General features: G+C 36.4%; 1 protein-coding gene across 14 annotated transcripts in view; it reads right to left on the minus strand.

Annotated features, from left to right (window-relative positions):
• Window positions 1–26,077, minus strand: part of PARD3 (par-3 family cell polarity regulator) — a 457,578-nt gene that overhangs the window by 331,644 nt on the left and 99,857 nt on the right. The gene's annotated exons all lie outside the window — the stretch shown is intronic.

Genomic DNA, 26,077 nt, shown 5'->3' on the forward strand with positions numbered 1-26,077 from the left:
TTGGGCACAGCCACCTGCTCCAGCGTGGGGACCACAACAGGTCAGCATCTGCTCCACCACAGACCTCCATGGGTGGCGAGGAGGGGGGGAAGCAGCCCTGCCATCTAACCATGGGCTGCAAGGGGGTCTCTGCACTGGCACACCTCCTTCCCCTTTCCCTCCTTTCTTCCACTGACCTCAGTGTTTGCACAGACGTTCTCCTCACAGCTCCTCCAACTCCTCCCAGGTTTCCCTTCTTAAATATGTTATTGCAGAGGCACAGCCACTGTCGCTAATTGGCCCAGCCTTGGCCAGAGGCAGGTTTTACTTGGAGCTGAGGGAGCTTTGAAAAGCTTCTCACAGGGGCCACCATTGTAACCCCCTCCCCCGCTACCAAAAACCCCCACCACTCACTCAAACCAGGAAAATACTCCTTCCTTTCTGAATTGCTAAGGAAAATTTTCCTTAAAAAAATACAATGGCAAGTGTCTTCAGCTAGAGAGCTAAATACTATGTACCTATCCTTTTAGGAAATACCTAACGTGTGTAGAGGGTTAAACAGATGCAGAACTAGACTATGGAAATCTACATATTAAGCAGTTTTAAAAACTTGAACTGAAAAGGGCCCTTGAATTCTTCAAATAATTAAGGTTCGGTAGTAAAATATTCCTGCTAGCTTTGCTGGAAGTGTAGAGTAGTCTCCATAAAAACAACAGTCTGAAAGCCATGAAGCAAATGGAAATCTGTGTCTGTTTAAGACAAACACCACTACAGGGATGCACAGGAAGGCCTGAATAATTTTCTTACATCTACAGGACATGATTTTCAATACAGATGGAGCAACATGAGGACGACATCTTAACCATAATCTAGTTCTGCCCTGCAATTCCCCCAAATCATTCCCTACCCATTAAGGTACCAGCCTGGAAAAAAACCATTGTATGCTTTTTCTCTCTTCTCTCTCTGTTCTGGTATAAGAGACATGGATGTGGCAGACAGCGAACTTTAAGGCTTTCATTACTCTCCTTGTCACCACTCATCTTCCAGGTATGGCAAATGAGCACAGGTCTTCAACTACACCAACCCTCAGTAATACTCCCTTGTTATTTTTCCTCCATGTTGAGATCCGAGTTGTCTTAGTACCTGCAGTCTACTCCTTGCCAACCCCACAAGTAGCAACACATACCCTGCTACAGATTTTGTCAATGCCAGTAGAAGTCATGACAATGGGCAGGAGTGAACTAAAGCAAGAACATCCATTCTGATTTTTTTCAGTTTTCTGTGACACTGAAGAAACACTTGTTGCATACATCCTTATGGCAAAAGTTAAAGTAGTTTCCATCACACACATAAGCCAGTACGTGAGTTTGTATCTGTATTATAGCAAACAGAAATGAGAGAGAAGGGATAGAGAAGGGCAAAATAAAGGTAGTTATAATTTACAACAAAGGCTGTTCAATTTGCAGCAAACAGTTGTTCAGATAGGCAAAAAAATATCCTGAAAACAGCCCCATTGTGTATTTCATATCCTAGAATCTCTCAATTTTGAGCATGTAATTTCTGTCACCACCCCAAACAGAAAAATTTGATACTTCAATCCTAGAGTAATAAAACATACAAACAGCTTAATTTACTTGGAGAAAACTGATGAACCTTCATCTGTAGTCAAGCTCTTTATTGCTCAGATTTGACACAGGAGTCCACTTAAAGCTCAACAGGAGTTTCTGAATAGCTCTTTGTGTGACACACTTGCTCTAGAAAAAATCATTTGGTTTTGTTTTTATTTTACAGTTTCCACTTCACAAATAAAGTTAACGAGAATCTAAGCAGCCATCCTATTCCAGAACAAACATGTTTAAAGGTAAGAAATAACCAGGATACTTATATATGTGTAGAGAAGTCCCCTGCATACATTTTTAAGAAGAAATTTCAAAACAAATTCAGCTATTCTAAGTTTCTGTATAAATGAACAGCTAATCTACTTCGGCTAAAGAAAATCAACATTGATGAAAACTTAGAGCTCACAGCAAAGAACACACTTTTTCTTTCTGATGTTTCATCATCTTCCACTGAATTGGGAATTTTAACTCAGTCCATTTTTGTTTCTCAGATAACTTTTTTCTGCTTTTTAAAAATGTAAGATTACCTAAAATACAAGGAACTTTTTCAAATCCCCTAATTTTTCTAGGCATACTATCCTCTAGCTAATCAAACTGTCTTTTGCAGATCTGCAAGAAAACAAGCAAAACTGTCTTATCACAGACAAACAGAGTCAGGAACTTCAAGAAAAAAATATCGAGAAAGCTTTTGGTATTCCATTGCAAGCAAGCCCAATGAAAATCCCATTGATGCAGAGTAGTCACATAGTCCTTTTGTATGTATCCATCCTCCCTGGATGAAGAATTTCAACTACCAAGTAAACACAGGACAGTATGGCAAGTAAAAAGTCTGAAAACAGAAATCTGATGTATTGTGATACAATAAAAGACAGTAATGTTTCTATGAATTATGACTTTTCACAAGGTATTAATACACCTTCTCTCCCCTTTTTATTGCTACCTGTCCCTGGAAATAACATGTCCAGCCATTTTGTTTAAAAGAAAATGTTTCATTTTACAATTCACAGATATTCTTGTATCTGCTGAAATGTTATTTGCCAATTACTAACACCACCACCCATCACCGACTCTGGTATTATTAGGTCTTTTTTAATATGGTAAAAAGCAACAATTCTTTCATCTCAAAATATAGGCTGCATTAAAATACAAAAGATGTATCACAGATAGAAATATCTTTCAGTTAAAGAATAGATTTTAATCTCAGTGTAGTAATCTAATTGCCAAGCAATCCAGGGTGAAAGCAGCATATTACACAAAATGCAAAAGAAAAGTGGGCAAATGCAAGATAAACATGAAATGTTTGAAAGTACAAAGGAAAAAAAATACTTTTTGTTCAAGGACTGTTGCCCTAAATTTAGATGTAATTTGACACATTGAACTCTGTATATCTCTGAAAGAACAAAACGGGAAACGGAACCACATCCCACTTAAGTCTCATTCAAGTGTATCAAGTTGAATGATGTGCGCTTCAGGCCATAAAGAGCAATACAATATTCATCAAATATCACCGAATTAAACTTTTCTCCCACTTGCTTACCTCTGGCCCAACTGCTTTCCCCTATAAGTAAATTGATTTTGCACTGAGAAACATAGGAGATGATACAAAATGCTTCCTGACAAACCAAAGAAACTAGGAAAAGATACTCTATAGTGCAAGAATGTTTAATTCATGTAAATTTAATGAAACAATGTTTATAGAGAAAGGTAAAACACTTAATAGGCTAATTTAAACATTCTGAGAAAAGACAGGCTTCTGCACAAATCATCCCTTTCACTCATCAGCCCTCCACTAACCTAGACGTATATTTTATTTTTAATGAGTTGCATTAACATTAGACATTACGAACTGATGCATTAGCACAGGGAGTATCTAATCCGTTCATGCTCTTCAACAAATGTCTCTTGCAACTACTCAATTACCCGCTGCTCCCTCATCTCGGGTTCGTACAAGTGATGACATCTGCAGCAGCAAAGAGGCTGCACAGCCACAAAACTGTTGGGACCACAAAGAAGTCCCTGTGCTGCAAAGTACAACAGGGAGAGACAAGCAGGAGAATCCTAGTTGTCTTCAAACCCAGCATCTAACTGCAGGGAGACATTTCAATAGTGGGCAGGGGGCTTCAACACACCATGATGGGGGCGTCAGTGGTCCAGACACCTTCCAACGTTGGTGCAAATCAAGACCTCCAGAAGTCAATAATGTCTGGAGGCCTTACACAACCAATAGCTTCAGTCACCCACACAGAAGGTTTTTCTCAAGTCTAAGTCTGTTCTACATTTGTGGAAAACCTGTAACTATGGCAATTCCAAAGCAAGTTTTAAAAAGTCCAAATCCTTGGCAGAAGCCAACAGTCTTGGCATGTACCATTTCCTGGTTAATGCTTAACTGCTTCTAATGGACCAAGATCTAAAAGGAATAATGCAGCAATAAAAACCCCACACCAACCAGGTTCATGTTGTATTTTGGTTCAGTGTAAGAGGGAGAAATATGGGACTGATGCTTATTATATGGCACCAACACAGTATAGCTGTGAAAGTAAATGGGTCGACAAAGAAGTACAGTCTCTCAACATATCTAGCAGGTGCCTTTTACAAGAAGGATATGCTTCCTATGGCACCTAACAGAAGAACTGCACTCTTTTAAACAGTTATTTACTCATCCACCAAAAAACGTAGATAAATGATTAAAAAAATGACTTCCAGAACAGCAATATAATTTGACCTTGCTCACTTACTGAAAGTAAAAGTGCACACATGAACAACAAAAAAGCACTTCTGCAGTAAATGTTGCTAGTAGAAAAACACAATGGATGTGGATACCATTTAGAAATATTCACATATGATCCACAATGTGATTTCATATATTAAAGTAGGGCTTTATACCAATTCTGCAGAAAAGTATGATTTGTAATAACAGTCATTTTTCAGTTTGCTCATATTTCAAACATTCTGCTAAAAATCACAGCTCCCCAATTTATCTTTATGGTTGACTGGGACTGACAAATTCAGTAGGGGTTATGTATCATTAATACCACAATAAAAAGAAGTGCATTAGTGTGTATAATTATTGAAAATGTTTTTATTAAACCAATGGTTCTTTGGTTTCTCTACAAAGAAAAAAAATATGCCAAGAGCTGTAAAACAAAGGCTGAAATTCACAATTACTAAACAACAAATATACTATAGGGTGCAAGGGAGATGGAAAGCTTCCAGAAAACTTCCACATCTGTAGGAAAGTAGCATGTAATTATCCTCAATCTATGCAAGATGACAGCATGTAATTCACATTATGCTTCCCAAGACACAGCTTGTAGCAATCCACTGTTCAAGAGACCTTCAAAAGATCTTTAGAGCGTAGGTTAAGAAGTTAAAACCGAAGCCAACAAGGAGAGCCAAACATGATGTGGTCCACAGCCTGTTAACCACTGAGAGTTTTTGCCTACTAGCCAGTTAAGGTTAGTAAACATCAACTTCACGGCCATTCAAGTAATAAATAGTTTAGAATATGCTACATGTGAAGAATTAGATGTGATACCTCTACTTGCTCCTCCATTATAATTATCCCTACTGGCTACTCTTTGGACCCTGATCATTTTCCTGGAATAAAAATTGAAATAAAAAGCCTTTAATTACTCCATTTCTGATATCACTTTTATGTAAATTATGCATGATAATTTTTTATTTCAAGGTGCCAAAAAGGAGAAAATAGGACTTGGATGATATACTTCCGACCTTTTACTAGGAATACTGAATCCTAATGCCAGATGTACTTTTTCTAGTCAAAAACCGAAGGAAAACCAATAATGGAAGTGTGAAACACTGGCACATTCATGAAAAATGTTACAGTAAATTTATGAAAGAAGTTTTTAATTTTTACATCAATAAATTCCATTCTATGCTTTTTGTCAATAATGTACAAAGCAAAACAGTCAAAAGGATATAACATCTTTGAGAACAGGACTCTGAACTTTGTGTGTGTGGCAGAAAACTAGCTTCCTCCTGTGCTTTTGAAAGTCCTCAAGTATTTGGCTTCCTCCCGTAAGGCATCTTTCAGAGTTCATTCTAAGTCCACCTTCTCCAATAATAAATCTAGTACTTGGAAATCTGCAGCAATACATTTTGGCATGAGTACATGATTTGCTACATGTTTGCACACAGCTATATTATGACCTTTTCAATACTATAATGATCAAACACTTCTTAAAATCCTTGGACTTGACATACATGTGTATGCTGATCTCATAACAGCATACTAAGACAGCACCCTATTTTCTCCTTTCACATACCCCATTCTCTCCCAGCAAAATTTCAGACATTTTTGCCTTTAGCAAAACCACACAAACACTCAGGTACTTGAGAAAAACTATCTCTAAAACAATGGGCTTTCACCACCAACCCTGGACCACCTGGTGGTCTGTAAACCATTCCTAAACATGCCCACAAAAAGGAACTATGAAAATCACGCAGTATTAACATGCGTAAATTCACTGCCAAGAGGTCTGCATTTTCACTAGGACACTTCAAAGGTCTCTGCAAATTAAGCAAAGTGGAAAAATGCTCTAAAACACCAAAAAAAAATTATTGTATAGAAAGTCCCTGCAACTCGGTATTTGTGTTTGCATTATCTTTCGGGGTTTTTTTAAACAAGCATTTACCTAGTCTTCTACTGATTTTCAATGACTAACATAATGTGGCAAATCCTGCCAGAACTCAACTTACAATTATGTTTCCTCCCCAATAATTGTAACTGCTGTCACACTAGTGTAACTCTGCAACTTCACCCTAGTACTAACAGGACACAGACGTGAATTGTTATTGACAGAAAGCTAGGCAGAGACTGAGAAGTCACTAAGATACCTGTTCCATCTACCTACTCTCTTGGACAGATAAGCTTTAATATAAAATTACTTTATAGGATATTTTCATCTCCATACAAATGTCCCAATTATATTATTTAGCATTCCAAGGCAACCGAATGTTTCGTGATATAAGACAGTGCCTATAACTGGCTATTAAGTCTAAAAGCCCATGCAAGTGACGTCAGAAATCTGTAAAAGCTAGAACAGAAGCCTGGATTCCTCAATTCTAGTCCTACATTTTATTCAGTGGCAACACCACCTTTCACATTCCTGAAATCACAATTTGAAAAACAAACACCAACACCACTGCCCGAACAAGTCAGAAATTTGTTCCCCACATTTCGTATCCTGTGCAAACATTTCGATCTTCAAGCTGCTTGTAATGCTTGCAGAATTCAAATTTCATAGGATACCTACAAAGTGAATAAAAAAAAAAAGTACAGAAGAATTTGAGTCATTATGTCCAAGTCAATAGATTTTATTCTCTGCTAATTTCAAGCAGCGTTCAAGAAGGTTAACAGAGAGGTATTTAACAAATAATTTATAAGGCCTTTTTTAAGATCTGTGAGGAAAAAATAAAGTTTCTTAGATCATTTTAACCAGAAGAAAGCACAATGTGTCCCCAGAACAGTTCTTCAGAGTTTTGTAAATACGATGAAAAAGTGCCTAACATCATAATATAAACATCATATGAACAGGGGAAGAAGGGGGAAAAAAAAAAAAAGTTTTTCAGAATTTGCATTAATATAGTTTAAGAAAGCATTTACTGTCAGGGCTCAAATGCATACAAAATGAATTTAACAGATGACAAGCTTTAAAGAATAGTATTCTGAAAATTAATACAAAATGGTTTTTACTTGAATTTTTTTAATTAGCTGTGCAAAAATAATTCTTAGCAAGATTCTGTTTCATACTTGGCATTACAGTGAAGCCTACAGTCTGCATAAATGTTGTCACAGGCACAAACAAGCCTAAAGAAACTCTGATTTGGAGCTGGACAAGGCTTTCTAGGTCAGAATCGGCAAGTAGCAGTAACAACTAAGCTGTTCTGTTGGCCAGATGTATGAAAAGATTTTTTCTACATAAAATACAGTTAATATGAGTTACAGACAACTAAGAGCCGGCAGCATAGTGCCAGTTTGTACACTTCACGCTCCCAGGAGATTCTCAGTACGTGAGCCTGAACATGGTGTTGCAAACAGATTGATTCAGCCTGGTGCTATCTTTTGTAGGTTAAAAGGTATCACCCAGGTTTCATAAAACAGAGAGGACACAGGTAAGTCAGGTGTTTGTCTGAACAAGAACAGTACCACAGAGATGAAGACTGACTGTGGGACATGGTTATGCCAAATTCCAGCGCTCTGCCTGAAAAATAAAAAATGCTATTTCTAGTAACATACATTCATATAACTACAAAATGAATACCAGACAAAAACCGAGGGTCCAAGTTTCCCAAACACTGGCATCTTCTGAAGACCATACACTGATTTGGAAACACTCTCTACATAATTCTTCAACAAGATCACCAGTGAATGGCAACTGAAACAACCATCTTCCAGACGCCATCACACACGAGGCCTGGCACATTTCTAGTTCACCCTAACAAACCTCCTATGCTTTACTCAAACTGGCTGGTTTCCATACTTGAGTGCCGACTAAACAATGACCAAACACCTCCCAGTTAAATCCCATGTACAGGCAAGACAAGAATATTTACAGACAGGAGCTAACGCCAACATTAGGGCATACTGCCCAACAGTTCATGGACTGAGACAAATATTTTACTTTAATTGCCACTCTCTATACAGAGCACAGTATGGCTGAACACTGTTTCCACCTTAAGTCTGAAGTTCTTCAATAGCTAAGTCTAAATCACGTCCCTCAAGCTCTTTCTAATAGATCATGGTTTTATAATTTTCCAGACAGGACATTAATCCCCGTATATCAACAAAGATGTGTTTCAGCTTTACTAGTTCTTTTCTCTCACTTTCTCTCTAGGGAGATTTTGGATAATGTCATTAACGTTAAATCTAAAAGCAAACTACTGTAATTTAAAGGCCCAACAAACATTGTAATATTTTCAGAAATACAAGTTCAGTATCCTCAGTAATGTTCAGAAGAAACAAAAATTGCAGATGAGAAGAAGTACATTCAAGAAAAAGACATCGAGCAATTCTCTCTGCTGTTTCTCCTGACTCGTTCCAGCTCTCCACATGCAGCCCAAACCCCCTCCCCTCCCACACTGACAGGAGCACATATGGACCCACACCCTTCCCACCCTGCCCTTGCCTCGCTCGTCATAACCTTCCAGGCCATGCACCACACTTCTCCCCCAGAGACAGTGACTGCTGGACTCCTCATGACATTAACTTGTCAGGGCATGGGCAACAAGGGTCTAGCCAAGGTCTGCAACTACAGCAAAACAAAGCTTTTCTTGGAAAAAGCTAACAAAGTAATGTGGTAATAATATTTCTTGCCTTCAGTTATCAAGATATCTAGAAGCTCCTTTAACACTTATAACAAAAAACACCACTGCTGCCAGTGGTATCAAGCTACAGAATACAGGTCTTTCAGATTGCAATTTTGGTGGGCATATTAGCTTATCAAAATCCAACATACAGTTCAAAATCTGAAAATTATTCCCTCTTGAGAAGAAGACTCAGCCATACAAAATATGACTCACGCAAGAACGTAAGCAAAAGCTTCCAACACATGCGGGAATGCAGAATACTATGTGTGCAGAAAATTCACCTAAGTTCAATAGGACACCTAGCATAGGTAGCTCCTGACATGCAAAAAGGTCAACAGAGTTGGGGCCTGTGCTTCATATGGGACAGCACCACGTCAGTCCACAGACTAAAAGGTTACTTTTCGTACACGTCTTTCGTGTAACATTTCTGTGTAGAAATATTTTCTCCACAGAGCTGCATCTTCAGTGCAAAGTGCATGTGGAGTAGCAAGACATCGGTGGGAATCTTGCTTAGGAGGGGATGTTCTGTTAACTGGAAGACAGCAAAACAGATTACAAATCACGAAGTTGTTAAAGCACAAGCAATCCTATTTCATTCACAGTGGCTCATATATCTATATGGGAAGCATATGCTCTTATAATGTCAATATTGATGGCATTCTTAAAAAAAAAAAAATTGGTTGTAAATTAAATTGATTTATATCTTCTCTTTTTTGTGAATATTGAAACTGCATATGTTTGTAAGACATTCAGTTACATTTATTAAGTAAGGGAAAAATACTTAAAGTAGATCTAAATAACATTTTTAAGAGAGAAAGGACATACCTTCTTATCCTAGGTTAAATGAGGAGCAAAAATTTGGGTGCGTTTTCTTAGAATGATCATAAAACAGCAATAATCTTGTGGAACTCTATTACTTTCTGCCTTTATTTTTAGGACCCTTAAAGTGGCAAAAAAAAAAAAAAAAGAAAGGGGAACTCAAAGATCACAAAGAGTTTAAAAATTCCAGGGCCTTAATTAATCTTTCCGAATCAGGATAGTCCTGCTGGTTCCTCTTTTTCACCTGCTTGGAAATGCTATTTTATTTTCACATATAATAGAATAGAACTTCTTGAAAGATCTCAAATAACTTCATGGAGTAAGGTACAGTGGCTTTTGTCTACTTTTTTAACCTTTTTCCAAAACAGAAGGTTTACACTCAGACCACCTGATCACTCAACAGACTTCCCCCCAGCTGACAGTTTTCACCAATCCAGACGAACAAAAACCTTACAAGTTTGAACTGTGTCAAATCTATGCAGTAGCCAAAAGAGAAATGCCTCAGAACTTGGCAGCCATGGCATACACACGTATGCTATCAATCAAGTATTGCTATCGTGAAGGTAAATACCATCAAACTTTACAAGGTGAAGCCTTTGGTTTTTGTTCTTCTCCCTAGTCTCTATGCATTATTTTAAGAAAGAATCACAGCTACAGATACCCTTATCATGCGCTCGCAGAACCAAAAGGTCACATCCTGCAAAACAACATAGAAGCTCTGAGATAACAGGACGGCCACTTACTTATTCCTCAAACAAAGCATGTCATATTTTTATCTTAATTGCTCAACTATAGAGAAGTTGCTTTCTTCTCATAAATTCAAAGATGTTTAAATTTTTCATATTCTACATTTAACAACTGTTCAAATAGTCTACACTACGGTAGGAAAAACAAGTTGAATACAAAACTGTGCTACTGTGTAAGATGCACAGTATTTCTATCACACTATAGTGGGATAGCACACCATGCCAGTATATTCTTAGCTAATCTGAAAACATTTCAGGAAGAAGTAGTAAACTGTCCCTATGGTACCTCTAGCCTAAAGCATCACCCTAAATAGGTGGAGGTTTTTTTATTTAATGGTATTTAATGGAAGCAGAAACATGCAAACTGAAGAAGAATATTCTTCCCAAACTATTATATTTCCTGCTATAGAGAAACATGTCTGCATTGCATAGATACAGTTGATAGCCGTGACTGTTCTGCTCTGTATGTACATTTGCTTTACAGTACCTAGCACTGGTAGTACTGATGGCTACTTGGGGATGAGCAAAGGAAAGAAAGAGCTGGAAGCAAAAGATCCAAACTGCATGTTAGAGCTTTTAACATGTATAAATCAGTGCAGAAACACAAGTTTAATGAGATCCTATTACCATTAATTTTATTTTTGATTGCAATGGTTTTCGATCAATATAGAAACTGTGACCCACCTAACTAAATCTATACAGTGCTTCCCAAACAGGCCATGAATGTATCATTATTTACTGCTTCGGTGAATCTGTGATTCCCTACACACACACACAGACCCATATGCCCACACAGCGCAAGATCAGGATGCTACCAAATACAAAGTAAGCATGTACAGAGCACAGACTCTACATAAAGGCAAACCATGACTGCACTACACACTAACAGCCTCTCAACTATTTTAAAAAGTGCTTTTAATCCCTTTCAGTGACTGACCTGTCTTTGCCATTCAAAAGATATTACTTCTCTCAGCATTTCTCTTTACATTAAGTGGAATTTTCTGACACTGCTTCTGCAAAAGGCCTGCATCTACTCCAACCCAGTAATTAAAAATTTAAATACTGTGTTCATACATTCACTTCCAACTTACTGTAATTTGCACTTTCCAGTAGTTATCAAATGGACAACGTCATGATCTAATTACACAGCCACAGAAGAAGAAGAAGAAAAGGCTGAACAATTGTTATTACTCACGGCAGCCTCATCCGGGCTGTAACCTCGCAGATTTTAACAGATAAGCCTTGGTACAATATACTTGACATTTACATTTTCAAATGTATGTTCTATCCAATTGCCCTCACAATATTGGTTTAATTAAGATGCAGGACATTACCGGCCAGAATCACTTCACTAAAAAGGCATATGTTAAATAGTCCTATAACCAGTATAATATAATTGAGCTCTGTCACTTGGAAAACCATTGCTTAAGTAGAAGAAAAATCAATATTCTGTCTTTTCACAATGTTTTCCATCTCACTCTGTGCAATCAAAGCAGTACCAGAAATGCATACCGAATCCAGTCAACAGTACCAGAGGAACATAAAGAATACACTGAGATTCAAGCATGATTTTTGAGCAGTGGTCTTATTAATAACAATTCAATACCTAACATGGCATTTAATCAAGGTTTAAAGCATTTAACTCTCCCAGTGAACAAAGACAGAAGTTACTGAAAACCATTATCAATATGAAGCAACACTGATACCCATTAAGCGCAAAGAAAGGCAAACATGAGAAAAATGAAGAGAAACTAAAGGTCAACATTATAGGATGGAAATCAAAATGCAAAACATGCATTCCAATCATTTCTACTGCTTTAGGTGATGAAATCATGCTCTGCAGCAAGTGGTTCAACTCGCAGGGTCATATTACCAATCATAAATCTTCCTTATAATGAAAAAGGGCAAAATGTACAAGTTACTATTCCTTTTTCCATATCATAAGGAATTTTTCAGAAATTTTATAGGTTTACCACTCTCCTAGACAAGTAGGATAAAAAAAAAAACATACTATAACACTGCAAAAAATCAGCAACAATGTACTGGTTTAGAAATAAAGATTGGTTTTCCTCAAAAACAACGTGTAAAAATGTCACAAAACACAAAGTGAATTAAATAACTCTTTGGCAGTAAAAGATGTATGCGTTTTACATAGAGGCATAGACCACTGTCTTCATTAGAGCAAAAGCTCCCAAATATCACTGATACACAAGCTACTTCAGACTGGTATATTGACTGATAATGACTGCACGGTGGTTTTTGAGCTCTCATTAGTGGACCCTTCTCCTCATTCCTAAAGCACTGACACAGAACTCTCCCCCGTGTACTGCCTACTACCCACCATCCAGAGGAACTCAAAAAGTCATGACTCTAAAGATTCCTACCTTCTGATTTTAGTACAAGGAGAAGCCCCAACATTATCTTTACTAAAACCACTCCAGAAGTCAGCATTAGAATGATGCCTTTGTTACACGTGAGCATTCTAGTCATGAGAAGCTGCACATATACATCCACAACAAATTATTAACTTTTAGAAACTGAGACCAAGGAAAACCAAATGCCTACCAAAATCTTGTTCAAGTATATTAAAAATGGTCCTGCAGCTCCATTATCACTCACTGTCATACCAGAAACTGAATTCTGCACCTGGTGTTGAGCATCTTCATTTTCATTTTTTTGAGGGCCAGCAGTAAGCGGGGGGAACAGGAGAGGTGAGAAAGATACCTACCCTAGAGCTATGAAATATGAATTCAAATAGTCATCAGGGTGAGTAAAGGGAGATAAGAACAATAGCCATCATTCACGGGTCATCCAAACGTTCCTTCTGCAGCTTGACTTGCATCTTAGCTAGCTAATAAACAAGAGGAGCCTGTAATCTGTAACAGCCAACTCCATTTTCATCAATACAGACTGTCACTCCTATCCTTCCCCTACCATCGGAACTATCAACCTGCAATACCGGACCTCATGATCCAGTGCCAAATGCTCTAAAATTATGCCAACAGCTCATGGCAAACTGCAAAAAGACACGCTCTGCATTGCAGCCTGAAGGTAGTGGGCAGAGGTCTGGGCACCACACCTGGCTCTTACAAAATGCTGTTGCTCTTGCTGTAGGGAAACAGTGGGACTCACCTCAGGACCAGGAGAAAGAAACAGAGACAGACAAACTGAAGAAAATGAGAGTCTTCAACTTGTTTCCCTCTCGGTTCTACTTGTGAAAATATTTTTGGTTCTGCTTCCCTATGTCTGTGCCTTACCTGAGTCTGTGCACAGACTCTCCCTCAATAATTCCTCTTATTAATACGTGTATGAGGTTTTGTATTTTCTGCTGGGATCTCATTCAGAACACAATTTTTAACTGAATTTTTATTAGCAGTTAGTGCCATAGGTGGTTTTAATCCTGGATTGTTTTCATATTCTTCACATTCTACAATCTAAAATAGTTCTCTACTGAAAAAAACATAGAAATTTATCTCAAGATACTTAACAGCTATAAAATACACTTCCTTTTAACAGCCAAAGAGCTAGGTCAAGATCTTCTTTCTGCAGAACATATTAGTAATTTGCAATTTAGCTCCATTTTAATTTGGAACAAATGCTCAATAATAAGGAATACTATTAAAAATTAATTACAATTATTTTTAAATCTGATTTGTTTTCTAAAAGGCAATTGCCCTCCTGCTCTGGGAGGATCAAAGTACTACAAACGCTGAAAAACTGCATCTCTGAATTCAAAGCAGCCCAGCAAGTAGCAAGGAGTCAGCTGAACCAATAAGCAGGGAACTAACTAAAACTCTGCTGAAAAGGAGTGTCTGGCTGCTAAGCACAAAGATAACTTGCATACTTGCAGAACTGAAGAGTGAAAAAATAAATCTCGCATTTTCCCTCAAACACTTCTCACCAGCCACAGAAAGGATGACATTAACTATGGGCACAATTAGACTACTGCAGGCAAGTGAGTTACCACTGAATAGATGAGCTAATTTTACTGACCAAGCATATACCCCTTGCCTGCTACAAGTGCCTTAATTTCACCACAAGGGTGTAGTAACTAAGAATGCACGTTTTCACTTTGCCACTGTAATAGGCTCATTTGTTCTTATCACAGGAGTACATCCTACCCCCCCTCCTGCAACCTCTTCGCCATGCTATTTCTGTCAGGAAAACATTTCCAAGTTACCTCCTTGACTTGACAGTGTTTTGACTTTGTAGCATTATAAGCATGTATCTTCTAAATATTATTTCCTAACAAGAAACTAAGGGACTAAAAATTGCCCAGATATCTGCAGAATACAAATGTTGGCATATTTTGGCCATTAGGAGGGCTGTGAAAACTAAGCACACCCAGTCCATAGCTGTGTTTAAAATACACAGCCACCTGCTGCAACAACCACCAGACAGTGACAAGAGAAGGGAAAGGAAACCAACTGTGTGGACTAGGAAATGACTGTATAGTCACACTAAAAAGAATATAACAAACCCTGTCTCACAACGTGAAGTAGTGTTGAACACAAAAATATAAAAGGGATTGTGATAGTATGATGTGGGGAAAAATAGAAATGCAAGAAGACAACCACCACAGTTCCAGTATCTTCATTTCTTCTTGTGACCCACACCTAATTTAAAGAGAAGCTACAGGAGACAACGGTGGCACCATAAAGTTAAAGTACTAGAGATACTATTTCCTCTTTAGTTCTGTGCTGTGTTCATAATAAAGAAAAAAAAAAAAAAAAGAGAAGCTTCGCCAAACCCTTTCTAACAACTCCAAAGGATGTACTCCATATTAAGTTACTGTGGCCTTTGGGGGGGGGGGGGGTGTTTTCCCACTATCTATCTTTTATGTGAAAATCCATATTCAATTACTTTAAGCATGCAACAAATTCAGACAAGGATACAGTTTAAAGATATCTAAGTCTACAGGCGTCAGAATAATTCACTCATTAGCAACATGTAATATGCTTTAATAAATTGTATTATTTAATTCTAATTTTTATTAAAATCACAGTGAAGATTGAAGTGAGAATTAAATTATTTCCTGCTTATTCACAATTGCCATTTTATTGGTTTGTTACTAGACAGACACCGCTATAATTATAAGAATTATTTTCTATTGTTTTATTGTATAAAGTAGCCGTAAGCATTTTATAGCTTTACAGAAGCCCTTTGTTGTGCAGCTTTTACTTTTAACCTGATTTCTTGCTCCTTGGGATGTAAGAGGATAAGTTCAGCATAAAGTAAGGAAAATAAAGCAGGGTCATACATCAACAACAGACCATACAACAGCTTCTGTGTTAGAGAGTGGTAGGAGCTAAGAGATATGAAATATTTAGGTCTCTTGAAAAGATACTAAAGTCTACTCTAGATTCATAGGAGGAAATATATGCATTTCCAGCATATTTAATAAGTGTAATAATTGAAGTGCTTAGAAGCTAGGGTGATAAAAAGCTGCATTTATCTTTTCCAGCACATTAGTGTACAATTACAGCTGGCCTAAAAATAGACCAAATCACTCATAGTTGAAAAGATCAAAACTTGTATAACTTGAGTGACTTGGTTTATTTTTAGGCCAGTCTTAAAAAGATCAAGAATTTCACTAGATTAGGGAAAAAAATATAATTGCTATTGATAGTCAAACAGACATATTTTCTTGAAATTAAGACTAAAGCTAGGAACTTATAAAAAATTGTTTGTAATAGATCATGAAATAATCTCAAATTTATTAAATTGGTCGATAAAAGAAAAGTCCTTTATTAACTCAGCCAACAATAGTAAAACTTTATTTTTGGAGTGCATACAAGCAAATTATACCTCTCATACTTTGAAATAACTCTTCTAGTCAGTCAATATTTTACTCTACATTTTCTCACTATATCTAATGAAAGAAAATGCATGTTTATGTATGTTTAAGCATACTGCTGTTAAAACAAACTTACAATGAATTAACATAATCAGTAAAGAAACTCAATTTTCTCCCCTGCATGTGCAGGTGAATACACAGAACAGATTGATATCTCCCGTTGCGAGTGTGGCTAAGTGTTTCTAAGCAACCTTGCTCCATCATCTTCTATGAAAAAAAACGAGTGAAGAGTTTGAACTGCAGTCTGATAGAGCTGTGAATACTAATGACTAACCAAAAAAAAAAAAAAAAAAGGTATCTCATCATTTATTTTGGAATAGAACATAAAGAAATCACAACTACAAAAATACTTAAACTTGTATTACATTAGCTGAACATTCAATTAAATGTAAGAGTATCTTCACTATGTAAGGAATAAGAATGAAGATTTCAAACAATCAAATCAGGTAATTATTTTTTTTGTACACATCTCTTCTGCAGCACTGCAGCACAAAATATCCATGAACATTATCCATTCCCAAAATCTGCAAGCACACAACTAGAGATGGCAATATTTCTTAGCCAGAGAACGTACTTTAATTCTGTTACCACCTCTGAATAGCAAACCACAATCTACATCAGCAGAAAATTAGTTGCTTTGACCTTACCAGCCAGATGCATCATGCATCATCACACAATAATATTGAAAATGGAAATGCTGAAAGCACCATACTGCTATTCTACCCCAAAAATTAGCTTGAAGTTACGTAATAGTTACTCATTTTCAGAAATTTCATTTTGACAGACTTGCAAGAACTACAAGGTACAGTAACAGGTCAGAAATTTGCCTACTATTACTTGTTCATCCACTCCGAATTTTGTCTAATACATAAGAAACATGTAAGGGGGGGGGGGGGGGGGAAGGAAGAAGAGCTATGTGTCTTCTTACAATCATATGGGGGGGTGTGGGGGGGTGGAATTACACATACCAATTCTCAGTACAACTACTCAATTAACAATTCAACAAAACAAAACTCCATTCATTAAAAGAGCATTATTTATATTGTTTAGGCACTAAAAATATCTCTGGAGAAAGAGAATATTTTTCCAGAAATTAAAGCAAGCTTTGACAGTTTCCTGCTTACTAGAAAAATTATGACTACTCTCATAGCCTCTTAGCCTAAACAAGATGCATCAGTTATTAATATTTTGTCTTCTAAGGACAAAATCTCTGTGTTTAACTGTACCTAAGTTACAGCCTCCTCTCTACTACTGCAATTGGTCCAAGACAAAATGAAAACAAATTGTAAACCATCAGTAGTTAAAGCACTTTCTAAAAAGGAATCTGAAATCTTACTGACAAGTATAGAAAGCAAGATGTACAAGACAAGAATAATAAAGTTAAGGATACATAGACTCATTTTTCATTCTTATGGCAGGACACCATGGTGCACGTAGGGAAGACCAGAGTGGATTAGGTGCAAGTATTAGTCAGAGAATCTCATGCATTAGGTTAGTGCTCGTGCTGCTGTACCACCCCGTACAATGCTAACCGGTTGCTTGCCACTGCCAAATACATGGCTAAAAGCAAGATCTTCACCGTGAGGGGAAAGTGTGAATAGATTGAGATGTTAACCTCTATGTATTTAGCTTTAACCATCTTTGTTCCCAAACATAATTCAGAAAGTTATGAAATTAAAGTACCTGCTAAAGCAAGCACCCATCCCCCATGCATTGTTCCTGTATCCTTGGTTCAGTTACGCCTTTCATATTTTAAGAACAGACAAAAGTTAATGAATCCTCTTCAAACTGTAGGAATAACCCGCTCCCCAGCCACAGGAAAAAAAAAAAAAAAAAAAAAAAAAGCAGCAAATCGTTGCTAAAACCTATTTTGCATTGGTGTTTTTACTTATGAAGTTTTGCCCATAATTCAATAGTTACTATATGATTACTTTAGTGAATGCTAATATAAACTTAGTAATAAACGTACTGACCACAACTGTATGTCCAAATATTGCTTAAGTTCTTAGAGTGATAAGGATCTGCAGCATATCATACATTTAACTATATATTAGTTGATCTCAAAAACATGGGAAAAAATTAATATAAAGTCATTTAGTTTTAAAATGTTAATAATTATTAACTAATTAAATTGTTATTTTAATACTATAATAAAAGAGTCTCTGACATTTTTCCAAACCAAAAATACTTTTTTCCCCCCCAAACTCCCTTGTTTGCTGTTTAACATAACCTTGATATGTGGAATGTTTCTATGTTAGCCTTGCAGACCTAGAATCTTTGAGTCTGGTTGAATCCCAGGCACTCTTAGGCAACACACCAAATGCAAAGCACAAGATTTGTTGAATTCACAGATGTCGTGCTACAGCTCTTTTAGAGGCTTTGCTTTTGCTCAACTGACATCTTAAGAGAAAGGATTTAAGGACAGCCACAAAGTAGCTAAAAATGGATTTTGCACACACAAGATTTGCCTAGGACCTGAAAATTTAGTCTACTGTATTATACAAACATAAGAGATACAGTCCTAATACTGTCTAGCTGCTTTTTTGAACAGCTAATAGATTTTTACCAGGTAGCAGAGATTTTCAGTATATTTTCTACAGCAAGATGTAGGATGACAAAGCATTCTGCTGATGCAAGAATATGAAAATACCATTTCAAATGTATAGCAAATTGAAAATCGGAAAGCTCTGCAAGAAGCTTATATTTATTTTTTTTCACTAACAAAATTATATATGAAAGACTCATTCACATTAAAAAAAAAAAAATTCTTCTTTCCACCACAGTATCACTAAAGAGTAAATCAAAATACTGTACAAAATACTATATAAGAAGACAAAGCATGAGTATCAGTAATTTATGAGGAAGTTTCTTCACAGTTGTTAGTTTTATGCAACACTACCTAGAGATTGATATCTAAGTTATCAAACTGATGTACTCTCCAAAATTGAAAGCAATACAGACTAGATAGAGAGATGATGCATAATGAATTCATAAACTGTGAAATCACAGTCTCATTACCATTTTGCTATTCTCTTCCCACACTGCATAGGATTGCTCTGACAGTAACGGGGACTCCAGCCAAGGAGCCAAGAACCTGGCACTAAGGGAGAAGTGAGGTTTCCTGGTATATAAGAGTGAAAGAACAAACTAGTGGCTGGACTTCTAAAACATTTCACATAAAACATCTAGTGAAGCTGTCTCTAGGAGAAGACTTTGCTAATAAAATTATAAATCATTGTCCTGACTCCAACAGAGGTCACTTGAAAGGTTCTCAGCATCTCTCAGAAGAGGCTCACTTCTACACAAACTGTGTCATCTTTGACAAAGTGATGCTAAGAAGCATGAATAAAACAAGCAAGTCAGGATTTGAAGCGAGAGATAACATTTATTAGACTACACAGTTAATAATAATAATAATAACAACAATGGAGTAATAAAAGTTTGGGGCATACATAAACCTTTCCCCAAGCGTGAAGCAAAACCCAGGCTTTTAACAGAATGTAGAACATTACATCGCATAAATAATCCTCACTTCTCATTCTAAATTTCTATATAGAATTAAGTAGGGATTTTTTCCATTAGGTAAATTTCATCTTGTAACACTTCATTAGTCCAAATAATGAACAGGTTACGCAGGAGCACACAGGAAGGCTTACAAACGATAAAAATTTTTCCACAAGAGTTTCTACTTTTGCACACTAAAAGAACACAACCTGGGATCCCTCCTGCCGCACCACTGAAACGCACATTTACGCCGAGGCAGGAAATCATTCTCCACCCCAATCGTTTCACATCTCTTTGCCGAGGTACAATTGCCATTCTTTCCACAATGTGCAGAGCTCTTGGACATAATTACACCTCATAGGAAAAGTGATCTTAGAAATCACATTTCAAGTCCTCTCTCTTCCTTGCCCTGCTCCGATTCACTATAGATGGCAAGCAAGATAGGATTAACCAAAGAGGCTCAACTATATCTTACAGTTAGGAGATAATCACCAATTACTGCTTCAGACAAATCTGATTTAGCCTTACTGCAAAACAAGAATTGTATGATGGGGGAAGAAAGGGGGAAAGAAAGAGTCCTTAAGATTTTGATAAAACAAACTGATTTTCTGCTAAGAAAATCAAATTTTATACTTGAAGCATTCTCTCCTGATTAATACCACTATATTTTCTAAAGAAATTCTAAACTAAATCAAGTTATTAATCAATTGGGGTTTTTATTCAATTCACTGCTGGCAGCCATTTCTCTTTAAGTATTTATATAACAAAAGTAATAATAAATGGTCATCACCATGAAAGCTGAGTGCCTTACAAATTCTAAGAGGAATGTAGTAAATTACTTCCTTGTTTCATTGAAAGCTTGTCTAAAGTGAGTTTCTCTATAATTAGATGTATACACCATAAATAAGAAATACTCAACTATTTTCACTGTTTGACAAGAAACACCTTGTTTCACAGTATAATTAATTACTATCAAAAATTACTATATCATTAATTCTACTTAAATTTGACATTTACTTTTATTGCATATCTTCACATTATGAAGAACACAAGGGAAAACAAGCAATATTTGGGGTATTTTAACGCCTGTTCTTCCTAAGATTTAATTTATATAAGTGAATGAAGGTTTAGAGGAAGAATTTACAGACCACACTCTTACAAGCCAGTTGTTCCAGATAACTTCTCAAAGCAAGAGAGAAGCTGTGGATGCCCCATCACTGGAAGTGTTCAAAGTTAGGTTCAATGGGGCTTTGAGCAATACGATCTAGTGAAAGATGTCCTGTCCATGGCAGGGGGGTTGGACTAGATGATCTTTGAAGGTCCTTTTTAACCCAAAGCATTCTATGATTCTATGATTTTGTTTTATCACAACAGATTTTAAATGTCTACAACAGCAAGAGCCTTTCAAAGCCACAGGTGGTTGAGAATGCTTATGGAAGCCTACCAATCCAGATAGGAGCAGGCCAATACTGTCCACCTACATTCCAGGGCAGAAATTTAGGAAATTTGGGTCAGGAAAGAAAAACAACAGCACATGTTAAAACTTTAATAAAAGCATATAAAATTTCCATTGTCTACAAAAACGTTCATTTCATCCTCCCTATGTTTACAAAGATGTCTGCCAATGGTGGACTTGGCTATGCAAAAATAATCCTCCCAGATATAACTGTTATATATATTCATCACCAATCAATCACTGGACTAAAATTCCCTCAGAAATCACAAACATTATTATGGTCTTAACTCCTTCCTCAAAAACAAGCAAAAAATAAGAAGCATGCTGTAAAGGAGAGCATGTAATAGATAATGAGATTCCACAGGTGTACCTTTAATTTTACACAGCTCTGATGCAATACATATTTATCAAATTAGAGGAAAACCAGTAAATAGCAGCAGATTCACTGACTGAATGAGTTGGGAAGATCTATATGTGGGCAAAATTATCTTCCGATTCTAAAATAAGCTTTTAACATACTACTGAATGTACTAATATACATACAAGTACAAAAACCCATTATCGTTTTCACCAGACACATAACTTCTATTTATGATACACAATGTTGTGTATCATCTGTAGTCACCAATTTAGATTATAAAAACCCTCAAGCGGTGGAACCAATAAATCATAGAATAGCTTAGAGCCATTAGAAAACATTAATTCTATTCTCAAAGCCAAATTACATTTCGCAATTTCTATCAATGGGTTTGAATGCAACCTTGAAATGATTAATGTTTTATCAGAGATAGCAGAGACAGCGAACGTGGAGGCTGCCATTTAGAATTTAATGCTGGTACTGTGTTAGTGACCAAGTAAAAACTGATAGACTTATCACCAGTCCCAGCACTGTTGAGCACAACAGATTGCAAAAGTAAACCATGGGTTTGTAATTAAGTCTGCAAGCTAGCAGGCTCAATATTTGGTGGTCGACACAAGGTATTGCCAGCCACAACTCCGTAACGGTCTCAATATATGGGGAAAAATTCATTTGTAATTGGTATTAGCATAATTGAAACGTATGCATTTAATTCAGGTGTCTGAACCAAGGCTCCCTCTGCTGTGAGATGAACTTTCGAAAAGGTGACTCAGAGCACTCCTAAGCAGTGTTCTCCATTTATACTGTACTCATACTCCCAATATAAGAATAAAAACAGTAAAGTCAAATAGTGTGACTATTCCTGCTAATGTTCCCCATTCAAGAGTAAGGTTGCACAGAAGAGAACGTCAGACCTTTCTGTCCAGGCACCTGCTACAAGGAGGTGAAAAAGCATTTTAATACAGAAGAAGTGAGGTATCGGTTCCCCAGGCTTAGAGACAATTACAGTCAGAGTAAATATTTTTAAAAGGCAGTAAAGCAAAGATTAGAACAATATTTACATCTTCTGATCTCTAGTATCTTCATTCGACCTTTCCTAAAAGTTGTATTTAAATCCAGTGACTAAGCTGTAGAGCAGATGGTAACATGACCAGCATAGAGAGAGTATAATTGATTTTACTTGGAAGAAAGGCAAAATTTAAACATGCAAAAATAGGAAGGTAAGTGATCCTATATCACAAGATTAAAATACCTAAAATCCATAAACTCTGAAGTAAGCCACCTGAAGAGGAACAAGACTCCAAAGAGCTACAAGCCTCAATTAATCATCTAACAACAATGAAAGCGGTGGCTGTTTCCTGAACTTTAGAATACACTACAGAGAATCCACCTTCATAACTAAACTAAACAGACTACCAGTCTGTTCATTTAAGGCAAATACAGATAAATTAATATCCATAACGCATGTAAAGAGATAAAACATCATATTGTGGTAAAGCTGATGTATAAGACTATTGTTAACAATGAAAAAGTGTATTTTGTTTAAATTAAAAACACTTTCTTCCTTCTCTGCTTCAAAAAGAAAATTGAATTTTCTGTAGCAATAAATTATGCATTATCCCAAAATCACCTGTCAGTATTTTTCCTGAAGAAAATAAAGCCATATCTAGAAGATTCTTATCATTAATTTCTCACATAAGAGCAACTTGTGTCTGTCTATACTACCTGTGTATAAATGTCTCTTCAAAATCAGTAGTAAATTTTATGTTCATTTTCTCTCCCCACAGAAGGATTTTTTCACATGGAAGTACAGAATGGGCTTTTAGTTTTGTATTTGCCTAAAACTGCCATTATTTTTAGTTGTGCTGTGTTTTCAGTAAAAGTTCTATTAACTTTTTCTCCCCTCAATGGAAGTAGAGATTAAATCTTGTCACTTCTCTAAAGCAAAAAGTAAACTGTCCTTAACAAAAGGATCTCAAATATAGTGCAAAAGACCTTGTTAGAAAAATCAATTAGGAGAGAGAATAATCATGGAAATCATCTTCCCTTTTAAAACACTACAGCTGAGTTGATCTGCCTACTTCTAAAATTCCTTCTCCGAAGGACTACTTAAGAAAGTTTATGTGGGAACTGGGTAGAGAAAATAGTACCAATAAAGTTAGGTTTGACTGTGTTAATTAACAGCAAGCTTGACTAATTGCTATCAGAAGCTGGTGAGCAAAGTTGGATTTTCATTTCTCTGCATTTTCTAATCTGAAATAGATCTGGTTAAAATGCTGTAGTCAGCTGTGAATTATATTTCAATCAAATACATGCTAGTGTTTTGCTACAAGACACTTTTTTGAAAAGTTAAGACCTTTACTAAACATGGAAGGAAGCATCTCCTTTGCCCTTGTAAAGTGCCAGCATTACAGGTCACAACTCAAAAAAAACAAACTAAGGACGTATGCTACTAGATTCCTTCTGAACACCAAGCCCTCCTCAGATCAGTAAGTCTGTATCCGAAATGCTCTTGATGCAACTATGTATTTCTGTTCAATCAGACCATTGTCAAAAATGTATTTATAAAAGGATTGCTAATAAGAACAATTCTCTGTGATTCACTGCTTTGTTCACTGACTCCTTGACTAACAGCCATACCCTTATAAATGATTTAGATAGGAAAAAAGTCTACCATTTTCTGTAGTTGTAGAGGGCTTAGAAGACCTGTAGTAGCAGGAATCTGAGAGTTTGTCAGTTTTTTCATTACAGGAAAATTAATAGATAAGCCAAAGATTCATAAATTATATTTTTCATCCAAATTTCCTAGTTTGAATAAGGTTATCACTCTAAACAGAGAAAGGAGAGAGGAAAAAAAATAACACCTTTGGCAAACGAAGATTTTTGTGAAATGACTCTGTTGCTGCTCTTTCTCATGGCTCTGTGAGAAAGCCAAGATTAATTTCTTATAACTTTTTATTATTGTTTACTTCCACTGCTTCCTTGTCATGTCTTTTTTCTTCTTTCATTACCCAGTTTCCTTCCCTAGTCAAACATACATCCAAACTGCCAGCACACTTTCCTTCCTACCCTTGTTCCAGCACATCTGTTGTTGCAGAGCTGCTTGATAGGAAAAAGTGGTGTGACTCAGTGTATTTCAGTCCTGAACCAGCCCTTCCAGTGCCCACTGTCCACAACTGATGTCCTGTATTGCTAAAACTGGCCAGCTGTCTCCAGTCTAAATAAATATCTGGACAATAGAGCTATTGTTAAAACCTGACCTCCTCCAATCCCATTTGGTAGTCTATTATACAGAAACTCAAAATCCAATTGTTTAAGCTTGATTTAATGGGAACAATTCCCACAAAGTATTTTTATTATGAAAAACACAGGGTTTTCTCCTAATATGTTATTTTGTGGATTGGGCCTCTTCAGTCCTCTAAAATTAGACTGAAGTGTTTATTGCAGTTTACCTCTTCAAACTTACAAGGTTTCTTCGCCTACTTCCTTAGCCCATTTTCTATACCAGAAGGACTGATAGCAAGTTGCAGAGCATCTCTGAAGAGTAAAAAATGAAGTCACGACTGAAATAGAGACCCCCCCCCCCCATCAGATCACATATGAGTTGTCTAAATAAATGATAACCATCTCTGAAGACCAGAATATCTCTTCTGGTCATAAAAATCAAAGCCTAACCAAGAGATAACACAGACTTTTGGTTTCCGCATTATGAGTACTTTTGTAAAATGCCTTGTTGCCATTTGTTCCAGTACATCTCATTTAAGTATTAAATAGCAGCACTGCATTTGGCATACTAAGTCTTTCTGATTTACACTAGTCACATTAATTTTAAAGTAATAAACCCAAGCAGAAAAAGCCACATTTCTTTTGTCCAGGAAATAAAACTGCCTTCAGCAATAGCCAATCCATACAGATTACTTAGTGGAAATCTAACTGTAATCTCATTTTACTGTATCTCCTAGAAAGACTTCAGCTTTAAAAGAAAATCAGCTTCCAGGGAACAATAAGACTGACAGTTCATGTAAGAATTTAAGAGACAACAGTGTAAATCACAGCATACATGTCTATGCATGTGTGTATATATATATGTACAAAATATGTATGTACATGTCATACAGGCACTATTATCACCTATTTAAAGATGAACGGGAAACTGTTTAACATATGTAGGAACAGAATGATATAAAAGAGGTTTCACTGTACACACATTTGTATAGCTCAGTTAAGGCTATTCTTGCAATAACAAGGATTTCCTTAGAGTTTCAAAAGCCCCAAAGGAAACAGACAGTGTAAGTTCAAATACAAGGCAAAATTAACAATTAAAAAAATTCATAAAACATATTTAAAGATAAGGAATAAGGAAATAAGTTCTTTTTCATCAAATTTTATAAAAAGGAAGTGGAATTGAGA

The sequence above is a fragment of the Strix uralensis genome, chromosome 1, assembly GCF_047716275.1.
Source record: "Strix uralensis isolate ZFMK-TIS-50842 chromosome 1, bStrUra1, whole genome shotgun sequence".
NCBI classification, from domain to species: Eukaryota; Metazoa; Chordata; class Aves; order Strigiformes; family Strigidae; genus Strix; species Strix uralensis.